The 8,011-nt window shown below is 36.0% G+C and overlaps 1 non-coding gene across 1 annotated transcript; it reads right to left on the bottom strand.

The window, feature by feature from the left end:
• Positions 1-2,523: 2,523 nt before the first annotated feature.
• On the bottom strand, positions 2,524-2,630 carry LOC148999495 (small nucleolar RNA R71). The gene has a single exon (XR_016170888.1). It is a non-coding gene; the product is annotated as a small nucleolar RNA R71 (small nucleolar RNA).
• Positions 2,631-8,011: the final 5,381 nt, after the last annotated feature.

The following is an 8,011-nucleotide window of genomic DNA, read 5'->3' as shown; positions in this document are numbered from 1 at the left end:
TCCTCTTTATTGGGTTTATTGCATATCCACTTGTTCTAAATCCTATTACTTACTGATGAGCACATTTATGTGTGAAATCTTAGGGCATAAAGCATGCATTTTATACACTTAGAATGGAGTTACCTTGGGTTTTATGTTGTTTTTGCAGATTTTAGGACTTTTCAAGACTTAAGCAAATATTTGGAGTTTTGGGCTTGAATCATGCTATTTTACACGTCAAGAAGTCCATTCAAATTCTCAAATGCAAAAATGGGCCTGATTTGGAGCATAATGGGCTAGAGATGTGTGATTACGGGCCAACCCCGAAATATTGAAGAGATAAAGAAGGCAAATTTGATCTACGGCTGAGATTTTAAATCAAATCTACAGAGATATTATTGAGAGAGTCCAGATGGAAAAGAGTCCTTGCATACCTCAATATCTTATTTTCTATTTGGGATTTGATTAAAGAAAGAAAAAGAGGAAAAAGAATTATATTCAGATAAGGATGAAGCAAAAATCCCGTTTTTGAATGCCTCTATCCAGTTTCGATCAAACCCTTCATCGAACGGTCATCCGATGTCCGATCGTGCTGATTTTTGGAGGAGAGCTTCAAGACTACTTAAACCTCAAATCCAACGGTTGGATTATGCATCTGATCTCTCTAAGTCAGCGCGATTAGTACGTCAAAACCCTAATTGGATGAGTCAGATAGAAACCCTGAGTTTTATTCAAATTCAGCTGTGCTTCATATCTCATGTAAACTCTATAAAAGGAGATCATATTCGATCAAAGGAGAACATGTTCTAGAGCTTAGTAGAAGCATTCTTTCTTCTCTCTTCAGTTTATTTAAGTTTTCTTTAGTTTTCTTTGCTTGCATTAGTGAGATTTAAATTTCTAGATTAAATGTTTAGGTTTAATTTTTTTATGTAATGCAATTCAAGTTCAAGCTTCAAGTTCAAGTTCAAGTTTCAATTTTTTTTAGATTCGTTTTTCTCTGGGTCTAGCAATTGCAGATTTAGATCATTCTAGATCTAGATCTGGTTGTTAGGGTTGGTTGAGATTCGAATCGTTTGTTCAATTCGCAAGTAAGTAACCTTCTTTATTAATCTTCTATCCTCCCTCCATTCCCGCTTCTATCTACCCCTCCATATTCTTAATTTAGGATTTACTTTCAGCATTATTTATTGTTCTGCCTATTCATTCATAATCTCGGACCACATAACCGGAGCAAGCCTACAGTCGTGCCTCTGCTTCTGGTGACGGGTGGTGTTGAATCTGCATTTTAGTTATTTCATTTTCCTTTTATTGCTTTGTTTATTGCTTTGTTATTTACTTTGTTATTTACTTTCTTCGCCTATTCATTCATAATCTCGGACCACATAACCGGAGCAAGCCTACGATCGTGCCTCTCGCTTACGGTGACGGGTGGTGTTGCATCTGCATTTTCTGTCTTTTATTTATGAATTGATTGTGTTTAATTTATTGTTCGTTTCAATTCGATTGCATTAGACGTACAGATTAGGATCGTTTAGTTTAATTAATTAGTTAACAAAAATTGAATCATTCCACTCTCGCATTACTATTAAGAAGTTGAATTATAAGTGGCATATCTCCTTGAGATCGACCCGTTAGCTACACGATACCATGCGCTTGCGGTTACTTTTAAAATTCAAAAACAAGTTTTTGGCGCCGTTGCCGGGGAGGTATTAGTCCACTTTGTTTTTCTCATTCTTAGGTAAATCGAAGTGATTTAAAAAAAAAAAATTTAAAAAAAAATTCAAAGATATTACTCTTAACTTGAGTAGAAACAAAAACGTATAGTAGTCCCCACTCTACTGCAGAATCCCCAGGATTCGATTGTAGGTGGCTCCGAAGACTATACGGATTCCCTTTTGTCAAACCTATAAGCGCTCAGCTATACGGCAACCTTACAGCTTTGGAATCATTGTTTCAATCTTTGTGGTGGGAAATTCACTACTTTCATTTTGTTTTCGTTATTTTCTTTTCTTTTATTCTTTAGTTAATTTATTTTTATAAAAAAAATAAAAAAATCTAATTCTCTCATAAGAGCCATTAATTGCATTAAGTGGTTAGTGCATGTGTGTCTGGACTCGTGATTCTACAAATAGAATTGTCCGAGTGTCTAACTTGACCATGGAAGGTCTACCTCCACCACCTCCACCTAAGAGTCTTAGGGATAGATTTTATCCAACTCGATCTGCACAACCTTCCTGTATACATTTACCTGAAGTGAGGGGTAATAATTTTGAGCTCAAATCTCATTATCTATCTATGTTACCCCAATTTCATGGGCTACCTGATCAAGATGCATATTTGTTCCTTAGGGAGTTTGAGGAGGTTTGTGTCCTTATGAAGGTACAACAACTTACTGATGATGCCGTAAGACTACGGTTTATTACCTTTGCATTAAAGGACCAAACTAAAAAGTGGCTTTATAGCTTACCTAGGGATAGCATTTTCACATGGGAACAATTTACTGTGCTCTTCTTGAAAAAATTCTTTCCTTTCTCTAAGACGAATAAAATAAGAAATGATATTCTTCAATTTCGTCAGAAACCCAGTGAGTCTTTTGCTAAGGTAATGGAGAGGTTTCAAAGTCTTCTCCAAGAATGCCCTCACCATGGTATAGAATTATGGCATTTATGTCAAATAATTTATGAGGGTATCGATTACCAAACAAAGCAACTTTTGGAATCAATGTGCCCCACAGGATTTACATCATTCACTGATGATTCCGAAGCTTGAAATTTTCTTTTAGACCTAGCTGATAGAACTAGAGAATGGGAGTCAACCCAAGAGTCTGAAAGGACTAGTAGGGGATATTTTGTTGATAGCCAAGTTCATAAGGAAGTACAAATAGATAACATTTTGAAAAAGTTAGAGACTTTGGTAGTTAAAGCTGCACCACCAAGTCAAGCACATTTTATTGACAAATCTATTGCTATGTGTGCATGGTGTCGGTCTCCTACACATGTAATTGAGGAATGTCCTAGCTATTCTCGGAGACCAACATGAGAATGTCAGTGCAATGTTTCCAAACCCGTACAGTAACACGTACAATCCTGGGTGGAAGAATCATCCTAACTTTTCATGGTCTCAAGGGCAAAACCAAAATGGATTAAGTAATTATTCCACACAAAATCAATTTGGTGCCCCTCAAAAGCAAAATGCCCAATTTTCTCATTATCCAAATGTCCAGTTCCCTCAAGCCCCAAATTTCCAGAATGCCAATTTAGCTAGACCTATCAATCCACCTATTGTGCCTCATATGCCTTACATTGCGCAAAATCAATCATCACCTGGTTTCAACAGAGGTAACAATCCAGAGTTTTCTCGACTCTCTTCCTTAGAGAAGAATATGGAAGTACTTTCCAGCACCTTCATGACTTCTATGCATAATATGGAAAAACAAATTTCCACTCTTGCAAGTGCTTTATCCGAACGAGAAAAAGGTAAAATGCCTAGCCAACTCCGAGTTAAATCCTAGGATTTGATTCAACAAAGACCACAAAATCAAGTCAACCAAGTTGAATCCTCCCATTCTTCTTTAGCTTCAATTAATTCCGTGTCTCGCATTGAGAAGTGGGAAAGGGTATTTAACGGGTGAGTCACATATTAATGAAAAGAGCGAGATTAGTGACCACTGTGATGAGGAGAATGTTCAAGTATCTCTTAATGAGGGTTTGTCTGAGAAACCCATAGAAGTTGAGGATGAGCTAGTTGCTTTAGCAGTACCTAAGTTTGGTGAACCACTATCAGAAACTATGAGAAAAGAGCAAATTTCAAATGAGAGTCCTTATGTTCCTAAGGCTCCTTATCCTAGTCGTCTAGTAAATAAGAAGAAGACTGCAACTATGGAGAAAATTTTTGATGTCTTCAAAAAGATAGAAGTGAATATCCCTCTTTTGGATGCCATATCTCAGATCCCCGCCTATGCAAAAGTGTTGAAAGATTTATGCACTCATAAAAGAATCACTAGCATTCCCAAAAAGGCGTTCTTGGCAGGTAACATTAGTTCCATAATTACTCAACCTGTAGCAACCAAGTAAACCTGTAGCAACCAAGTATAAGGATCCAGGGAGCCCCACCATAGCTTGTGTCATAGGCAATACACACATTGAACATGCTTTACTTGATCTTGGTGCAAGTGTGAATCTTTTGCCTTACCATGTTTATAAGCAATTAGGGTTGGGAGAATTAAAAGCAACTAGAACTACTCTTCAGTTGGCAGATAAGTCAATTAAGATTCCCAAAGGGATGGATGAAGATGTTTTACTGAAAGTGGGAGAATTTATTTTTCCAGTTGATTTCATTGTGCTAGATACTAAACCATTTTCAATCAAAGATGAAATCCCAATAATTCTAGGAAGACCATTTTTGGCTACTAGTAATGCATTAATCAATTGTCGAAATGGTCTTTTACGGTTGTCTTTTGGAAATCGAACTATGGAGTTTAATATGTTTAGGATAGGGAAACAACCACAAATAGAAGAAGAGATCAATATGCTTGAGGAATCTTTTGATTTTCCTACTGATGTGATTACCAACTTTGAGATTGATTTTGATTCTGAATTTCAAGAATGTATGGATATGTTGGATGATGATAGTGAAACTTTCTTTTCTGAAGTCTCAAATTTTCACACACCTTTAGAGCCTATTGAACCTCTATCCATCTCCATCTCTATCCTCAAGCCCTCAGTAATTGAACCCCCCCCAGCTACAATTGAAAAAGTTGTTTTCTAATTTGAAGTATGCTTTATTGGAACAAGATAATACTCTTTCTGTTATTGTTGTCTCTGATTTAACTTCTGACAAAGCAGAAGAGTTGATCACACTGTTGAATAATAATAGAGAACTATTGGGTTGGTCTATCACAAATATCAAAGGTCTAAGCTCTTCCATTTTACAACATCATATTCATCTTATGAAAGATGCAAAACCTTCTAGAAAACCTCAACGTATGATGAGAATTTTTTTTAACATTGTGAATGTTTTTCTTGAGATCTTTAGAGATGATTTTTCGATTCACGGTTTTTCTTATTTGGAGTGCCTTCCCCATCATACATTGATATTGAAGATAAGACTAAAGCTTCCCATGATAAGCACATCTTGACTGAAAGGTATACCCCTCATTTGTCTTCTTTGTTTAGCATACATGCATTGAGGACATTGCATTACTTAAGTGTGGGGATAGCTTCGTTGTAGATTTTAACTTTGACTTTTGGTTAGTATACATATTCTTTCAATTGCTATGATGTGTGAAATGAGAGTAATTTTGGTACCCATCATGAACACATAAAAACCCTGTTGAGAGGAAGGTAACTTGTATATATGTTGAGATAAGACTTTCCTTAAAAAAATAAAAGGCCCTTAACTTAAGGCGTTGAACCATCTATGAGTTTTGTGGGTCCTTGTTTCTTTGGCTAGAAGTTGAGATCAATTTTGTGTATGGCATGACAAAAGAAGAAAAAGAAAGAAAAAGAAAAAAAGAAGAAAAAAAAAAAGAGTAGAAAGTAAAAGTTGAATTCCTTGGAACTAGACAGGGCACTCCGACTCAGGAATCGAGGTGACTTGATCGAAACTCTTAGGAAGGAGATTATTGAAAAGAACTCTCGCATCACTTGTCTATGTGGGCATATGCAAAGCAAAGCTACAAAGTAACTTGGGTTTCGGTGTCTGCTCCACCATGTTATTCAAGCCAACCGTAGTGGAGTAATGTAGAGTTCACTACTCAAAAGAAAAAAAAAAAAGAGAAATAAATACAAGTGTCATCAATGCCTTGGTAAATTGTTTGGTCAAAAATACTTCAAAACCTTAGTCCTTGGTCCCCTTACTTTATGAGTGGTTTTGCTTAAAGGAGAGGTGTACTTGAAAGATATAAGGTGAGTCCTTGATTGAGATATATGCTAAGTCTCAAGAATCAATATGGGGTAATAAAGTTCAAGTGTGGGGGATCTTAAATCAATGGTGAGAAAAATTGTCATAGTTATTGATCTTGTATGAGTACTTACCAATTGTTAGAGTTGGAATTTGCAATATTTTATTTTGAGCTAAAAATTGGAATTTTGGATGTACATTTACTGCAAACATCCACGAGACAAAACTCGTCCTCTAGGGGTAACCTAGTGGTTTAAAGGCCTGTTGCACATGCTAAGTGTAACCGTGATTCCTACGAAAGTGAGTTAGGATTTATTTTGTTGCACTAGTTTCTTACCTGCATTTGTATTTTTCTTTAATTTTTGCTTGAGGACAAGCTTAGTCTAAGTGTGGGGGAATCTGATGAGCACATTTATGTGTGAAATCTTAGGGCATAAAGCATGCATTTTATACACTTAGAATGGAGTTACCTTGGGTTTTATGTTGTTTTTGCAGATTTTAGGACTTTTCAAGACTTAAGCAAATATTTGGAGTTTTGGGCTTGAATCATGCTATTTTACACGTCAAGAAGTCCATTCAAATTCTCAAATGCAAAAATGGGCCTGATCTGGAGCATAATGGGCTAGAGATGTGTGATTACAGGCCAACCCCGAAATATTGAAGAGATAAAGAAGGCAAATTTGATCTACGGCTGAGATTTTAAATCAAATCTACAGAGATATTATTGAGAGAGTCCAGATGGAAAAGAGTCCTTGCATACCTCAATATCTTATTTTCTATTTGGGATTTGATTAAAGAAAGAAAAAGAGGAAAAAGAATTATATTCAGATAAGGATGAAGCAAAAATCCCGTTTTTGAATGCCTCTATCCAGTTTCGATCAAACCCTTCATCGAACGGTCATCCGATGTCCGATCGTGCTGATTTTTGGAGGAGAGCTTCAAGACTACTTAAACCTCAAATCCAACGGTTGGATTATGCATCTGATCTCTCTAAGTCGGCGCGATTAGTACGTCAAAACCCTAATTGGATGAGTCAGATAGAAACCCTGAGTTTTATTCAAATTCAGCTGTGCTTCATATCTCATGTAAACTCTATAAAAGGAGATCATATTCGATCAAAGGAGAACATGTTCTAGAGCTTAGTAGAAGCATTCTTTCTTCTCTCTTCAGTTTATTTAAGTTTTCTTTATTTTCTTTGCTTGCATTAGTGAGATTTAAATTTCTAGATTAAATGTTTAGGTTTAATTTTTTTTATGTAATGCAATTCAAGTTCAAGCTTCAAGTTCAAGTTCAAGTTTCAATTTTTTTTAGATTCGTTTTTCTCTGGGTCTAGCAATTGCAGATTTAGATTATTCTAGATCTAGATCTGGTTGTTAGGGTTGGTTGATATTCGAATCGTTTGTTCAATTCGCAAGTAAGTAACCTTCTTTATTAATCTTCTATCCTCCCTCCATTCCTGCTTCTATCTACCCCTCCATATTCTTAATTTAGGATTTACTTTCAGCATTATTTATTGTTCTGCCTATTCATTCATAATCTCGGACCACATAACCGGAGCAAGCCTACAGTCGTGCCTCTGCTTCTGGTGACGGGTGGTGTTGAATCTGCATTTTAGTTATTTCATTTTCCTTTTATTGCTTTGTTTATTGCTTTGTTATTTACTTTCTGTTATTTACTTTCTGCCTATTCATTCATAATCTCGGACCACATAACCGGAGCAAGCCTACAGTCGTGCCTCTGCTTCTGGTGACGGGTGGTGTTGCATCTGCATTTTCCTGTCTTTTATTTATGAATTGATTGTGTTTAATTTATTGTTCGTTTCAATTCGATTGCATTAGACGTACAGATTAGGATCTTTTAGTTTAATTAATTAGTTAACAAAAATTGAATCATTCCACTCTCGCATTACTATTAAAAAGTTGAATTATAAGTGGCATATCTCCTTGAGATCGACCCGTTAGCTACACGATACCGTGCGCTTGCGGTTACTTTTAAAATTCAAAAACACTTACTAAACTCAAAACTTTTTTTTTGGTAAACCTTACTAAACTCAAAACAGAACCCAAACTAATTAGATTTTGGTTCGGTTTGGTTTGGTTTTTTCTGGTTCGATTCGATATCCAGTTTGGTT

The sequence above is a fragment of the Hakea prostrata genome, chromosome 11 (genome assembly GCF_041222555.1).
Source record: "Hakea prostrata isolate BN-2017 chromosome 11, UWA_Hpros_2, whole genome shotgun sequence".
Taxonomy (NCBI): Eukaryota; Viridiplantae; Streptophyta; class Magnoliopsida; order Proteales; family Proteaceae; genus Hakea; species Hakea prostrata.
The sequence above is the reverse complement of the archived record's forward strand: the minus strand, read 5'-3'. Positions and strand labels throughout refer to the sequence as shown.